This window comes from Lutra lutra, chromosome 5 (assembly GCF_902655055.1).
Source record: "Lutra lutra chromosome 5, mLutLut1.2, whole genome shotgun sequence".
Lineage (NCBI taxonomy): Eukaryota > Metazoa > Chordata > Mammalia > Carnivora > Mustelidae > Lutra > Lutra lutra.
In genome coordinates this window covers 24,509,282-24,526,192 of record NC_062282.1, presented here as the reverse complement: position 1 = coordinate 24,526,192, position 16,911 = coordinate 24,509,282, and positions in this window count along the sequence as shown.

Sequence of the window (16,911 nt, the reverse complement as noted above, 5' to 3'; positions counted from 1 at the left end):
TATATGCAGGGAGCCTGTATTGATCTTCTGAGGGAGAGTTATGCTGGGCTAGTTCACAAGCAGACTTGCCCTTGTAAAGATGCCCCTGCTAGGCGCAGGGTGGCAGGGTTATTGTAAGGGACTCCAGCCTCCACTGGAGATGCTGTGTTTCTCTTGAAGTCCTACTGTGCTGGTGAGAGGGGCAGAGGGAGGGGTGGTGGCAGAGGAAGATGGCTTTACCCCGCTGTTAACTTCCTATGGAGGGGAACTCCTGGCTACCACTGTTCATGAGGCCCTCACTGAAAAGCAAACAGTCTCCTGTGTCCTGGGCTTTCCTCAGATCCCTGCCCTTAACCTGTCTGTTCCCAGGCTTCAGAACCACAGATCTTCTGTATTTTATCCCTGGCCAGTACCTGGGATTCAAAACTCTTAAGTTCGAAAGGGCCTGGCAGGGTGCACACCTCCTCTCCTCCCCTAGAGGAGAACCTTGAGTCATGCCCAGCACCATCCTGTCCCAGAAAAGCAATCACTCGGAGGCCCAAGTCTTTTGTTGCAGACAGGGAAAAGCAGCGACTGGGTTATCTGCATTCTGCCAGTGTCTCTGTACTTGGCTCAGCTCTGTCCCAGAAAAGTAGCTGCTCAGTTTGCATGTGGTGTTTTAAGCCTGTTGTGACTCACAGCGAAAAGCTGCTACAAGGTTATCTGCCCTTTGCGCACACCTCTGTCCTCACTGCTAAGGGTCCCTCATTGGCTCCCAGCTGGCCCCTTGTCCTTGGAGAGACAAAATACACTCTTCCAAATGTACTCCAGGAAGGAGAGTGAACTCTTCCAGTGCAACCCAGGTGATCTCCTCACAGCAGCTGAATGCTGTGATCTCCTCCAGTTCATGACTCTGAACTTTGAATCTGCTATATTCTCTCCCTTCAACTGCAGATTGTTTTCTTTATCCTCAGATAACCAAGAAGATTACCTGAGTGACAATGCAGGTGTCTAGATGGTGTTCCTAGTTGGATGGGTGCATATACCTCAAAACTGGATATGCCATCAGAAAAACTTTTCACTTCTCCACAGTATAGGTACAATCTGCCCCTACTTACCATGTTTATATATAGTAAGTAGGGGCAGATTGTGTATATATATATATATATATATATATATATATATATATATACATATTTTATTCCTGGGTTGTTGGAAATGAAAAGACTGGAATAAGTTGGATAATAATATACTTGTTGGTACCTTTGAATTAGTTTTCAAAATGACATGTTTCCATCTTTTTACATCTTATTTTACAAATAGAAAGACATTAGGCTAACCAGCTGTTAATGATGCTACAAATAAAATTTCCATCTATAAGAGGAACAAAATTAATTTTGATTGTTTAATAAATGCACTTTGCTAACATTCCCTTCCTCATGAAAACTCTATACACTAAGACAATACTAATTTAAAGGTGAGAAACTGAGGACCATTTGCCCATTCTTCTATGATTCATAAGTGGTGAGCCTGGGAGATTTACTCTGTGTTGTCCTTGATGCCAACACTCTAGATCTTCCCAACAATTAGTTAAAGGTTCAAAAGTAAATGAATGGTCTATCATTTGTCTATGTGATTCTAGAGAAGACATCCATATTTTTGGTGAAATAGTAGATTACAAAGTTCTGTTGAAACTTTGCCTTTTAGGGAAAATATGATTATTTTAAACAGGAATAGTTGTGATTCAGACTAAGCCCAGGAATTCTGATACTGCCATTGTGTGAAGTTAATTATGATTTAAAGATGAATGAGATTTAAATCTGAGTGAACTTTACCAGTGATGTTTGTGGCAATACTCATTTGGCTTTATATTCTGAATCAAAAAAAGTTAATTTTTGCTTAATTAGAAAATGTAGATGCATAACTTTATCTGAGAAAAGTTTTAGTGAAGTTACTTTTATGTAGAAAAACAATACAGGAATAGTTTCATATTGGTATTTGAAAACTACGGTATCTGGAAACATGTTCATATATATGGACATACATAAAATAATACATAAATTCATATGTGGAAGTTTGTTATTTAGCTAATTTGTAGTAGCAAGGAGAAATAGAAGGACATTTATTAATATTGCTGAATGCTTATTTACTTGCTCTCAAATTTGTATTGACAAAAGCATAATCAGATGTAATTACACATAGATAAAATTCCATGGATTTAAAACCAAAGTCCCTTTTGATGTGTGCATAAGAATAACTTAAGCAAAAAAAAAGTGTTTTTAAGCAATGATGTCAGATATTCTTTTAGAACAGAATGACCAATTTCAACACTATTAAAATAAATCAATGTTGTCTTTACAACCTCTTACAAGGTCATTAATTATTATAAAGAAAAAAAAACCAAAACCTTTAAAAATCAGAACAAACGTTTTTGTTGAGGAGGCAAAGGCTTCTCAAAACATAGACCATTTTCAAAACCACTTAGATCATCAATAAGTGCTGCATATGGGAATTTTGGCCTTGGTATATTGATCATTCTAGCAAGTACAGGATGACAGCACACGTAAGATTTAGGACAGCTGGAAATTGGTTCCTTTTCCACCTGTAGTTCTTAGTTACCTTCCAGGGCTTCACAAAACACAGCTGTCTGAGTCTTTGTTTGAAGAAGAAAATAAAAATACAATCTCGCCTCTTCTCTCCTTAAAAGACTTTAATGGTTTTTGTTTTATAATCTGAAATCTGAAATCTGAAACATGACCTCAAAACAACCAGCATCATCTGCAGTGCTTCTGCCCTACTCTTTGCCTCTCCCACTGTATTTGACCCGTTTGGGTTTTCTGAGATTCATCACATACTGTCACGTGTATGATTCTTTCTGCCTGGAATGGTCCTGTCTCCCCTACTCTACGACTTCAAACTTAGCTATTCTTTTGAGTTCCAAATTGAATTATTTTGTCTCTAGAAATCTTCTCCTAAACCCAGAGTTTAGGCTGAAGTATTCTTCTCATAGTACAGGATACTTCTCATAAAGAGTGCTTTGCACAATTGAAGTTGGTTAGATATGTGTTGACAAGTAATTGTTTAATGACTGTTCTGTCCATTGGAGTCTACAGCCCTTAGACATAGAAGCTCCTGTGTCCAGCCCTGTATGCCCAGAGGCTGGCATTTAGTAAGAACACAGAAGGTGATTATGGATTAACTACAGTGTGATAGCAGTTTCATGTAAAAAGTGTATGAACGGGGGCTCCTGGGTCGCTCAGTGGGTTAAGGCTCTGCCTTCAGCTAGGGTCATGATCCCAGGGTCCTGGGATGGAGCCCCACATGGGGCTATCTGCTCAGCAGGAAGCGTGTGCTTCCTCCTATTTCTCTCTGCCTGCCCCTCTGCTTACTTGTGATCTCTCTCTCTCTCTGTCAAATAAATAAATAAAATCTTTTAAAAAAAAAAGTGTATGAACAGCTTTACAACACACGTAAGCAGGCTTATAATTTCAAGAAGTAACTCAGCAAATTTTGTGAGTGGAAATATAATACTCAAGTCAGATTCTGTTTTAAAAGGTTGTAAAAAATACAAACAAATTTTTTTTGAAGAAGAAGAGTTTAAGCAGTTTGGGAAGCTTTTTTTTTTTCTTTTTTTTCCCTAGACAAACCCATTAAAAGAATATTAAAAGAACCCATTAAAAGAACAATGAAAAAACATTCCTCTTTTGACATGTGTATGAAGTCCTCTGCCATTTTGGTTCTTATCTAATCTATTAATATCTGTTTTTAAGAGTGATATCAAAGTGGGCTGATGTACTTATATGCCAGTGGTTCTCAACCAGGGTCACTGAACTCTTTGTGGCATGTCTGGCAATGTGTGGAAGGATTTTGGGTTGACACACTGAAGGGTGGGACTGGTAGCTAGAATCCTACAATGCACAGTGAAGGCACTTGAAGAATTATTTAGTCCGAATGTCAATAGTGCCGAGGTTGAAGATCCCTGATATAGAGAATGTAACTCTGAATTATTCTGTCCTGGTTAAATATTGTTTGTATAATACAGCCTGAAAGAATGTTGCTTTAAGTTAATTAATTTACGTTTGGTACTCATTAGACATAAATAGTATTCTTGTTTCACAATGTGTAAAACTGGCTTATTTAGAGTTCAGTACAAATAGCTTTTTATACTAAACACAATATCATGCACATTCTTGACATTCAATAAATCTTTGTTGAATTGAATTTTATTTGGCACATCATTTCAGCTTGTCAGGATAATTTTGTATCCAAAATCTAACATCTAAATTATACCTAACTTCGTAGTTTCATGTCAAACACAAAGTTAATCAGTATGGGATTTATGCCATTGATAGAAGTAGTAAATAAGACAAGACCATACATAAAGATGAAATTCTGGAGATTCATTATGGAACATAAACATTTTTTAAAATTACCATTTCATCATAGTGGTGTGTACTTTCCCCTGTGATACCTGCTTTGTATAAGTTTGACATTAGTTGATGGAAATAATGTGATTATACTTTACAGATTTCATGTATAGAAAGAAATATGAAAAAATAATATTTTAGAGTAATTATGAAAAAATAGGTCAGTATCTTAAATGGATTGAAACATACAGATTGATAAAAGAATATTATGCCTGCTATAGACAAATAGATAGAGACCGAGGAAAAAATACACAAGAGAGAATCATTTTAAAATATTATTAGCTTAAACAATAAAAGTCAACATTTATTGAACACTATTTTTCAGGCACTAAGCTAAGTGCTCTACATGACTTACTCTGAAGTATGTATTTTTTTTTTATCTATATTTGATGGGCTCATCAAGGTTAAGTAATTTGTCAAAGTCCCCTATCTATAAAGAGATATAAGAAAATATATTCAAATTTACTAACGGTTAGACAATTAAATATTAAGCAACCACACGAGAGACTTTTGCATTGCAGATTAGGGAAAATTAAAAATATAATAATACTATAAGTTTTAGAACAAAGTATGTATATACATATTGATCTAGGCGAGGTCTTTAATCAATGGAAATCAAGTTGACAGTGTTTCTCAAGCATCATAAAACTGTTTTTATGCTTTAGCTTACAATCCCATGTATAACTTATCCTAAGCAAAAAAAAAAAAGTTAAAATAACTATATATATATGTACACATACATATATATAAATACAAATTTGCTTATGTATAAACATCATTTAGAATGGTAAGGTTAATTAAATATCTAGAATCAGGTGGGTTAAATTGGACAAGAGCAGATTAATGAAATATTATGAATATTATTAAGGCCTATTTTAAATTTGAAGATTATAAAGCAACCTAGAAACATTTTATTATAATTTTGAGAAAAGAATGACAGATGCAAGTACATTTATTGTCAATCAATCAAAATCTGGCTACCTATAAGAAAATCTGGAAAGGAATATGTAAGAAATGAAAACAAGTCAGTAATGTAGTGGCAGAGCAATTTAATCAATGGAAACAGATTTAATTCAATATATATATGCTATTCAAGTCTACGGGTACCAAAAAGAAATTAATTAAAGTAATGCATTCTTAGGTTGTATTTTAGAATCGATTATGTATCCAGAACAGAATAATTCGGAGTCATGCTCCCTATATCAGGGTTTCTCAACCTCGCACTATTGATATTTTGGGTTGGATAATTTTTTTTGTGAGGGATTGTCCTGTGTGTTGTAAGGGGCTTAGAAGCATCCCCGGCCTCTGTCTATCATCTCACCATCCTCTAGTATGACAGTCAAAAAATTGTGAACTCTAGTTTTGTAGAGGACTGTTTGCAAAACTCGCTACAAGCCTTCCTTTATCTTTAGCAGTGCATTTTGCAATGTGCCTGCAACTCTTCTCAAGTGGATTATATTTTTCTACCCCCTTCGTCTGGCCTGGCGTTTTGACTTACTTTGGCCAATACATCAAGCTAGTAATTATGGGTCCCAGTTCCAAGCACGGGCCTTGTAAGGCTGCATGCATTTCCACTTGCTTTTTTTTGCCTCCTTGCCTTTCATCTGAATAAGCCCACACTCGGGAATTGGAGGAAGAAAGATAGCATGGACGAGAGTTAAGTTAGAAGTTTCAGCTGAGATCCTATGTACATACATCTGAGAGAGCCCAGACAAGGTAGCAAAAGACAACTCATAAGCAACACTTAGCTAACCATGAATCCTAAGGGATCCCACTCTTTAGCAGAAGAACATCCCTGCTGAATTTAGCCTAAATTCCTAAACCACAGAATTGTAGGCCAAGTAGATAGCTGTTTTAAGTAAGTAAACATTTGTGTGCCTTGTAATGTAGTAGTAGGTAACCAACATACTGTGTGATACTTAACTTTACAGCTTCTGGAAAAATGTGCGTTGATGCCAAACCTCTGCGAAGTTCTATACCCTAGAGTTTACCTTTCTTCCCAAGTTCACTCACTAATACTTCTAGTTGAAATATACCTGGGTTTCCTACAGAATGTGTAATTTCCAGTCAAGTAGTAGAGACCATCATATCTTGTGGATTATAACTACATAAGTAGCTAGATTTACTGTAAGATATAATTTGTTTTTACTTGATTAGAACCAATTAGGTTTTATACAATTTATTTTACACTTTTTTTTCCCCCAGTTAATGTACGCTTTAAGGCAGTAATGAAGTTGCAAGGAAAAAACAACTATTACTTTAAGATATAAATATTTACAAGAAGTAGGTTGAAACTGCTGGGATATTTTGTGAAAATAATTAGGTTTGCAGATTAATGACGTAAAAATTATTATAATTGTATTCTAACAGTAGGACACTGCTGATACTGATATTGTTTATACTGAAGTCCTTTTCTTGTATATAATTTCCACTCTTCTAGTAACCTGTATTGTAAGTTTTCTGATGGAGTTGTTTTTTTTTTTAATCTTATCTCACACTGTGGTGCTAACAATAATTTAATATAGGACCTTATTTTATTCTATTTTGGCAAGTGATACTGGGTTTTGTTTAAAGAATTTTTGAGGACATGTTGAATAATCTTAGATATGTAATATTTTAATACAAAAAGTCAGAACATGGGATGCCTGTGTGGCTCAGTCTGTTGAGTGTCTGCCTTCAGCTCAGGTCATGGTCCCAGGATCCTGGGATCAAGTCCCGCATCGGGCTCCTTGCTCAGCCGGGAGCCTGCTTCTCCCCTGCCTGCTCTGCCTGCCACTTCTCCTGTTTCTGCATGCCACTTTCTCTCTCTGACAAATGAATAAATAAAATCTTAAAAAAAAATAAAAAGAAAATCAGAACACTTAGGTTGCAGTTGAAAATTTTTACTATTGACATTTTTCATATTTCTACATTTCATGCAGTTTCCTTATTTGAATTTAGACATTTGAGCAAATGACTGTAAAAGTGGCCTTAATTTTTTCCCTTACCCTATAAATATGGTCCTTGCAATGTGACCTTACACCTCCTTCCATCAAGTCGGCGGGGGTTTCCTTCTCCCATTCTGAATTGAACTGAGTTATAACTTACTTTGGCCACTGGAGCATGGCAGAAGAGAGGGTGCACCAGGTCTGGCACTAGGTCTTGAAACAGTGCTTTGGTTCACTGTCTTGGATTCTTTCCTCTATAAGAAAACTAGTTTGGCCAAGCCCACTGGAAAAAGGGAGACCATATGAAACAGAGCCACTGAATCATCCATGTGAGGCCAAGCCAACCCCAACTGACCCACTGGCTGATCACAGATAGATATGTGAGCAAACCCAACTGAGATCAGCTTCACCCAGAGCAGATAAGCAGAACCACCAAGCTGACCTGTAGTCTCATGGGCAATAATGAATCTTTTTGTTTTAAGCTACTATGTTTTGCTGTGGTTTGCTAGGCAGTGATGACAAACTATACTATATAAAATAATTACCACAATTTGTAAACCTCCTGTACTATTGTGCGGTTTAACTGGCATTATTTGTATGAAAAAAGAAGCACATACGTTTGGCCAATATTATTTTATATAATGATGCCATAAATCATTTTATAAATTAAATTGTATTACATTTTCTAAATAAACAAATTGTATAAACTATTTTATACATATATTTTTTGTTTATCTGAATCTTAGTTGATTGATTTTTTTAAAATTAACCATACTAATGGGAACACATTAAAGTTTATTTTGCATGTGCCTAAAAACATTATTTTCCAAATTGTGTTTTTAATTTGAGAAAATATCTATGCTTTAAAATTATTTTAAAATAGAAAAATTGATTGAAATGTGCTTTTCCACCCTTTTAAAAAATCTAATTTAATATGTTTTAAGTATATAGATGTTTCTTATTTAAATATGAAGCAAAGACAAGTTAAAGAAAACAAACCAATTGTATTAGAGTGTTTCAAGATTTTTTTAGGTTAGAGATATAAATATTTAGTTATTTAAAACATTTAAAGAAAAATTTAGAAAGGGGAAAATCATAGATCCTTAACAATGATTTAGAAAATTATCTTTCTTACTTGAGTGGGATAACCATGAACAGTTTAAGCCACTGTTAAATGATAGCATTTTCTCTGATAGGACATGTTTATACCATTCTGATAAAGATAGCTATTACTGTAATTTTCTTCCCTGAGAGGGCACATATGGGAAAATAACATTTACTCTGAGTTTATTGACTTGGCCCAGGAATTGTCTTATTAGTACTGACTGCTGCTAGAAAAAAACAAAAACAAAAAAACCAAAAAACCAAAAAACAACGGCCAATAATCATTTCAAAATTCTATTGGAATTCTGTGCTGAACTGGTGTTTATGTTAACTTTTTTGCAGGTGCTGTGCTGTTCAGGGCCTTCTATGAACCACTAGTTTTCATTCATTTGTCCTTGTTTCAGCTGACACTGTCATTTGTGACTGCTCAAGACTATAAATGATGGTCTAATGTCACTTATCTAATTACTTGGCATCCTGCAGTGAAGTTTAAGCCTCCTGGGTCAATAACAGCTCTCAGCTTAGCATTCAGCAAAAAACATAGATATGTATATGGATATATCTACAGGGGACAAATGTGTAGCTTGTGTCTTTTTTATTATCAAGCCATAACTGACATACAAAACTGTTGTACATGTTTAATGTATGTATCCTATGAGTTTGAAGATAAGTATACACCAGTGAAACAGTCCCCATAAACAATGCTATAAACTTAGCCATTTTGGCTAAAAGTTTTCCCTCCAGGGACACTGACTCTTAATTTTGGCTCAGATCATGATCTCAGTGTCCTGGAATCGGGCTCCCTATGATCTTTTTTTTTTTTTAAATTTTTTAAAAAATTTCTTTTCAGTGTAACAGAATTCATTGTTTATGCATCATACCCAGTGCTCCATGCCATACGTGCCCTCCATAATACTCACCACCTGGCTCCCCCAACCTCCCACCTCCCACCCATTGAAAGCCCTCAGATTGTTTTTCAGAGTCCATAGTCTCTCATGGTTCACCTCCCCTTCCAATTTCCCTCATCTCCCTTCTCCCCTCCATCTCCCTGTGTCCTCCTTGTTATTTGTTATGCTCCACAAATAAGTGAAACCATATGATACTTGACTTTCTCTGCTTGACTTATTTCACTCAGCATAATCTCTTTCAGTCCCGTCCATGTTGCTACAAAAGTTGGGTATTCATCCTTTCTGATGGAGGCATAATACTCCATAGTGTATATGGACCACATCTTCCTTATACATTCGTCCATTGAAGGGCATCTTGGTTCTTTCCACAGTTTGGCGACCGTGGCCATTGCTGCTATAAACATTGGGGTATAGATGGCCCTTCTTTTCACTCCATCTGTATCTTTGGGGTAAATACCCAGTAGTGCAATTGTAGGGTCATAGGGAAGCTCTATTTTTAATTTCTTGAGGAATCTCCACACTGTTCTCCAAAGTGGCTGCACCAACTTGCATTCCCACCAACAGTGTAGGAAGGGTCTCCTTTCTCCACATCCTCTCCAACACATGTTGTTTCTTATCTTGCTAATTTGGCTTTTAACTCAGCGAGAGTCTGCTTGAGGATTTCTCTCCCTCTCCCTTTGTCTCTCTCCCCTGCTCATGCTCTCTCTCTTTCCCTCTCTCTTTCTTTCTCTCTCTCTCTCAAATAAATAGACCTTTAAAAAGTAAAATAAAATAAAAATTTCCCTTCCATTTGTGTGTGTGTGTGTGTGTGTGAGAGAGAGAGAGAGAGAGAGAGAGAGAGAGATAAGGATATTTAGCAATAGATCTACCGTCTTAACCAAGTTTGCAGTGTATAGTATTGTAATTATATGCACTATGCTCTACAGCAGAACTCTGGGACTTATTTATCCTGTATAACAAACTATATACCCTTTTACCATTATCTCCCCAGTTCTTCCTCCTCTGAGCCCTGGTAACCACCATTGGATTCTGTTTCTATGAGCTTTGCTGTTAGATTCCTGCTATAAGTGGGAGCGTGCAGTATTTGTTCTTTTGTGTCTTACTTCACTTAACCTACCCTCCTCTAGTTTTGTCCACTTTGTAGCAAATGGCAGCATTTCTGTTTCTTTTGTGTGTGTGTGTGTGTGTGTGATAAAATGTACAAATATTTATTTATTTATATTTTTTTATTATGTTATGTCAGTCACCATACAGTGCATCATTAGTTTTTGATGTAGTGTTCCATGATTCATTGTTTGTGTATAACATCCAGTGCTCCATGCAATACGTGCCCAGAATTTCTTTCTTTCTTTAAAGCTGAATGATATCCTGTTGTATGTATATACCAGATTTTCTTTATACATTTATCTATTGATATTTAGTTTTTTTCCCCCAAAATCTTGGCTATTAAAAATAAGGCTGCAATGAACATGTGAGTATTAACAACCCTCTGACATCCCGATTTCAATCCTTTTGGAGAAATGCAGAAGTAGGGTTGCTGGATCATATGGTAGCTCTATTTTTAATAATTTGTGGAACTTCAAACCTCTGCTCTCTGTTGGTTTTCCATAGTGGCTATACCAATTTTCAGTCCCACTAAAAGTGTACAAGGGTTCCTTTTTGTATATCCTTGACAGCATTTGTTATCTTGTGTTTTTGATAATAGCCATCCTAAGAGGTGTAAAGTGATATCTCACCGTGTTTTTTATTTGATTTCTCTGATGCCTAGTAAAATTGAGTGTCTTTTCATATACTTGTTGCCCATTTGTATGTTTTCTTTGGAGAAATATCTAATCAGGTACTTCATCTATTCTTTAATTAGGTTTTTGCCTTTTTGCTATGGGTTCTAGGAGTTCCTTATATATTTTGAATATTAAGCCATTTTTTAAGGTTAATTTTTTATTCAGCACTTAAAACACAAGGTGTAAATGTCTATAGCATTTGGGAATCAGCTAAAATTTTCAAAATCCCTATAACTGAAATTTAATAAATTATAATGGTTATGTTTAGAACTATCCCATATTCTCCATCTCCTGAATTTCTTTCTTCCTACCTTTCCCCTCTTTACATCCTCTATCTCTAGTATCATATATTTAAAAGAATTTTTTGAGTATAGTTGTATCAGATGTACAGCATAGTGATTTAACTTCTCTATATATTGTTATGCTCAAAAGTGTAGCTACCATCATCACCATACAATGCTATTACAGTGTCATTAGCCATATTTCCTATACTATAACTTGTGTTCCTATTATTTTCTCATTCCATAACTGGAAACCTCTATTTCCTACTCCTCTACACCTATTTTGCCCATTCTTCCAGCCCCCTCCCTTCTGGTAACCACCAGTTCGTTCTCTGTATTTATAGGTCTGATTTTGCTTTTTGTTTATTTGTTTATTCATTTGTTTTGGTTTTTAGATTCCACATATGTGAAATCATATGGTATTTACCTTTTTCAGTCTGACTTATTTCACTTAGCATTATATCTTCTAGGTTCATTCATGTTGTCCCAAATGACAAGATCTTGTCATTTTTATGGCTACATAATATTCCATTGGATATAGATATACCACTTCTTTATCTATTCATCTGATCAGTGGACACTTAGGTTGCTTTTATATCTTGGCTAATATAAATGATGCTGCAATAAACACAGAAGTGAATATATGTATTTTTGAATCAGTGTTTTCATTTTCTTTGGGTAAATACCCAGTACTAGAATTATTGGATCATATTACATTTCTGCTTTTTAATTTTTGGAGAAATCTCCATACTGTTTTCCATACAGCTGTACAAGTTTATATTCCCACCAATGGTGCATAAGGAAGGGTTCCTTTTTTTGCCACATCCTTGCCATATTTCTTGTCTTTTTTTTGTTTTAGCCATTCTGACTGGCGTAAGGAGATATCTCATTGTGGTTTTGATTTCCATTTCCCTGTTAGTGATGTTAAAATTTTTTTTCATGTGGATATTAAGCCTTTTTGAGACGTATCATTTGCAAGTATTTTCTTATATTCCATAGGTTAGCTTTACACTTTTGTTGTTTTACTTTGCTGTGTAGAAGAACTTTAGTTTGGTGTAGTCCCACTCATCTATTTTTGCTTTTGCTCCCTATGCTTAGGTTTATATATAAGAAATCATTGCTATGACCAAGAAGATTTTTACCTATGTTTTCTTCCAGGAATTTTACAGTTTCAGGTCATACATTTAAGTTGTTAAATGTACTTTGAGTTGATTTTTGTGTATGGCATAATATGAAGTTACAATTTCATTCTTTGGCATGTAAATATGCAGTTTTCCTAATACCATTTATTGAAGGGACTGTTCTTTTCCATTTTGTATTTTTGCTCTCCCACTGTTGTGAAAGATCAGTTCATCATAAATGTGTGGTGGTTTAAGATTACTAAGTGTACATTTGTGTTTTAAGACCTTACTAAAAGCTTGTGTTCTGAGACCTTTCTATGGGTACATTTATGATGAATCCTGAATGGACAAAAATGCTGATTTATTAAGGGCAAGCTTTAAAGAAATCTCACTTGAATTCTTCTAAGTCTGAACCAGAAGAGGCCTTCTTTCATGAACATGATTTATGAAAATGTGTTTATCTAATACTTTAACATATTTGATTAGTTGAACCACACCCAGTTCTTTCAGGAGAAGTGCTTTATTGTTTCCTTTTAGTAGATGAGAAAATTGAGATATGAGGCAGTTTGCCTAGTTTCACACCATAAATCACCAGCAGGGCTGGGATTAGTATTCAGTGAACTTAGACTCTATTCATACATCCACATCCCTAACTCCACAGATCTGATGAAACATTTTATAAGGTGAATTATCTTTCATTTGCAAAGATCACATATCCTTAAAATTGCTTGGATTTGAGTAGTTAAAATTAAAAAAAAATAAACAACTTCAGCCTCATGTCTTATTGTGTTAGGAGGACATTGTTAATATTCTATTCATTTAGTCCATTAGTTAAGTATGTGCAGGAAAAAGACAGAGATAAGAAAGAGACTTAGGTCACCAGCATTCATATTAGAATGTTTTTGCTTTGAATGTCAACTTAGTTCTAGCTTTATTTCAACTAAATTTCAAAACATGTTTTATATTCCAGGAAAAGGATATCTCTCTGATTTTTTTTTTTGAGTGGAAGTGATTATCATAAGAGTTAATATATCCTTTTATGCCTCTGTACTTCATTTCAAAATATGATCAAGTTGATAATGTTAGTGTTGATGTAAAAGATAGTTTATGACATAGGATATGTTGGAGGATACAGAAGTCTCCATGGAAAATTTAGTTTAAGTATAGGTTTCTTGTAATAATACTCCTTTTCTACATAAAAGTCATCTGCTAGGGGGGATGGGAGGGATGGGTGGCTGGGTGATGGCCACTGGGGAGGGTATGTGCTATGGTGAGTGCTGTGAATTATGTAAGACTAGTAGATCACAGACCTGTACCCCTGAAACAATACATTATATATTAATAAAAAATAGCCATCTTCTAGCCATTGACAACATATATATTAGAGATTTTTAATACATTTTTTTCATAAATAAGAAATCTCCTGAATTTTATCCCTAAATAAACTCCCTTTTTATTTTTATAAATTTAACATTCATTTGGAAGTTTACCCCCGTAAGAATGTCTATTCTTTATCATACAAGAATCAAAAGGAAACCAGGCTATTTTGAGAAAACCCTTCTTCTACATCCTTAACCACCTCAGATCACCTATTTGTTTCCATTTGGAGTCATGTTTCTCTTCAAAACTCAAGACAATGGAGAGTCAATTCAAGTTTGTTTTTTTTTATTGTTAATAATTTATGCTCCACTATGAGCTGAATGGTGGAGACATAGCTTCTGAGACTAGTTAAAAGATGATAAATAGATTTATCTGTAAATTCAGAAACAATTCAATTTTCTGAGGTGGGGGTGATAGCATTAGGATTATGTTGCTCAGTATTTTCAAGTCCTTTCTGTGGAATTTAGGCACCTCAGTGTTTGTATCTATGTTAATGTTTTTACCTGATGCCAAACAGTCCTTTACAGATTACTACTTCCATCAGAATTCTGTTAGCTTTATTAACAACATAGTCAAAGCCTATCAACAGTGATATAAAAAACTAAGTTTGCCTCTACCTTTCATTCTCCAGAAACACTGCAATATAAGAAATTCAGTGTACTGAAATGTAAAGCAGTCATTGTCTCCCTTAGGACCATAGAGGTATCGAATACGATGTAGAGACTCAAGAATCAATGTATAAAAAAGTACAATGTATAAAAAAAAAACAAAGCACATTAGGTGTTTTGTTCCTGGTAGTAGAACTTTAGTAAAGTTATAAAAAAAGAATCTGCAAATATTCCTTACCAAGTTACTTAATTGCCCTAATTTCCTTATGTCCTCATATGCAGAAAGGTGCTAGGTTTCTAAAGGGGGAAATGAGGTATTAAAGTTCCAAATCTGTTACTTAAAATCATGTCTCAATACCTCTACATAACTGTTTTTTTCCCAGTTTAGCTAAATTTAGTGTTTGCAAATCAATATAACAAAGATAAGTAGAAAATATATCTCAATTATCTACTTCTCTGAAAAGAATGGATAATAAAATTAAGATAGCTCACTCGGGAGTTCTCTGCTTACGAAATGATTGAATTAGGGTAGGATGTGTAGATTGGAGACAGTTTTACTTCAACTTAACTATGACTTAGAACACAACAGCAAATAAGATCAAAAGTTAATACGGATCATTATCTTCTCATGTGTGTGTGTACATTTGTGTGAGTATGTGTGTGTATGAGGCATATGTTAAATATTATTGAGTACCTACTATATAGCAAGTGGTGGCACCAGATACTGGGAATATAACTGCAGAGTGATTGTTTTTTCTGAACTGTTGAAGAATAGAATTGAGCTCAGGGTGAGAACAGCAGCCATTTTTAGACTTGAAGTGTCATTCAAAAATAACTATCTGTTTTATTAGAGACAGAAGTTTGAATTAATTTTGAAAGGTTCCTTCATTTCAGAAAAAAAATACTTTAATAGTGATATGGTGGTAAGGCAATGGTACTGTTCTTAAAAAGGAAAGGGTTAGGCAATGGGCAGATAAAATGAACTTCATAATAATTTATAAAGATTTCTTTACTGGTAAGAGTTGTGTCCTAGAGATTCTAATAATACTGCTCACTAATGGAACTGGTTTTTGGAACAAGCTGGAATCTGTTTTGAGTGAGCAGAAAGCAACTCGTTTGTTTTTTTCACACCTCCTTCAAATTTGCTTTGTTGGATCACTCTTTCTTACCTCTAGATCAGATAAAAGTATGCACAGATGCCACAGTTTATGTTTGGACCTTCTCAGGTACAACCAAATAGCCATAATTTAGAGGTATTCAAAATTCTAGTTTCACCAAATTAAAGCTTTTCTCTCTCATATCTCCCTTACACCCAGTTTTGTTTGGATTCAGGTTTTAAAACCTACACAATGGGTTTAATAACAAGAGTTTCAAATTAGAAAAAGCTATTACTATTTCTAATTTATTACTATTCTATTACTAATTTATTCTATTACTAATTACTAATCTATTACTATTACGAATCAAGCTATTACTATTCTAATCCTGACTCTGATATATTATTTTAGAAATGATGTACAATATTCTTTGTTTGTAGAAATTCTAAACATTTGCCCCCCAAAATTGGAGAAGTCATAACAATGTAAGAAGGAAGCCACAGGTTTGTGTACTTATATTAGACACTAGTCCCAAATGGTTTGACAGGAACTTAGTGTTTAAATATTGGGAACAGATAATTTCCAAATAGAGTAAAATACTCTAGATTACAAAAGAGAATGAAAGATATTTAGTGTACTTAATGAGACTAATATCCCCATAATCAAAATGAGATAAGGGCAGCATAAAATACAAAAATAAAGGAAAACACATAGGTTAATTTTAAATCAAGCAAGCAAACAAACAAACGAAAAAATCCAACACCCAAAGTCAATCTCATATATCTATGTGGAGGTGTACATCTTAAATAAAACATTATTTAACTAAGTATATTGTTATACTAATACAATAATTTATTACAGTCAAGTGAATTTCCCACTCATGACTTGCGACAGCAAAATGATTCACATTACAAATAATATTGAAGTGAAAGTATTCTAAATGTATTTGAGTATGTATTAATCTCAGTTGAAAATCTAAATATATTTGTGAAAATTTCATATCCATCTGATGTGTGTTTTTATTTCTCTAGAAAGAGGAGAGAGATTTTCAACAAAACTCATACTCAGTAAAACAGGACAAAACAAAACAAATATGTGTGTATATATATATATATATGTGTGTGTGTGTATTATTGGTAGTGATCTAAATTAAGTAACATAGGCAACATGACTGCCCTCATTAATACTATTCAATATTAAAAAGCCACTAGATTTCTAGTTAAAAAAATAGTACAGAAGAGAAATAAAAGTATAAACACTACATTGTGTGTAAACACAATCTTTTATTATATTCAGAAAATATGATAATCAATCTAGAA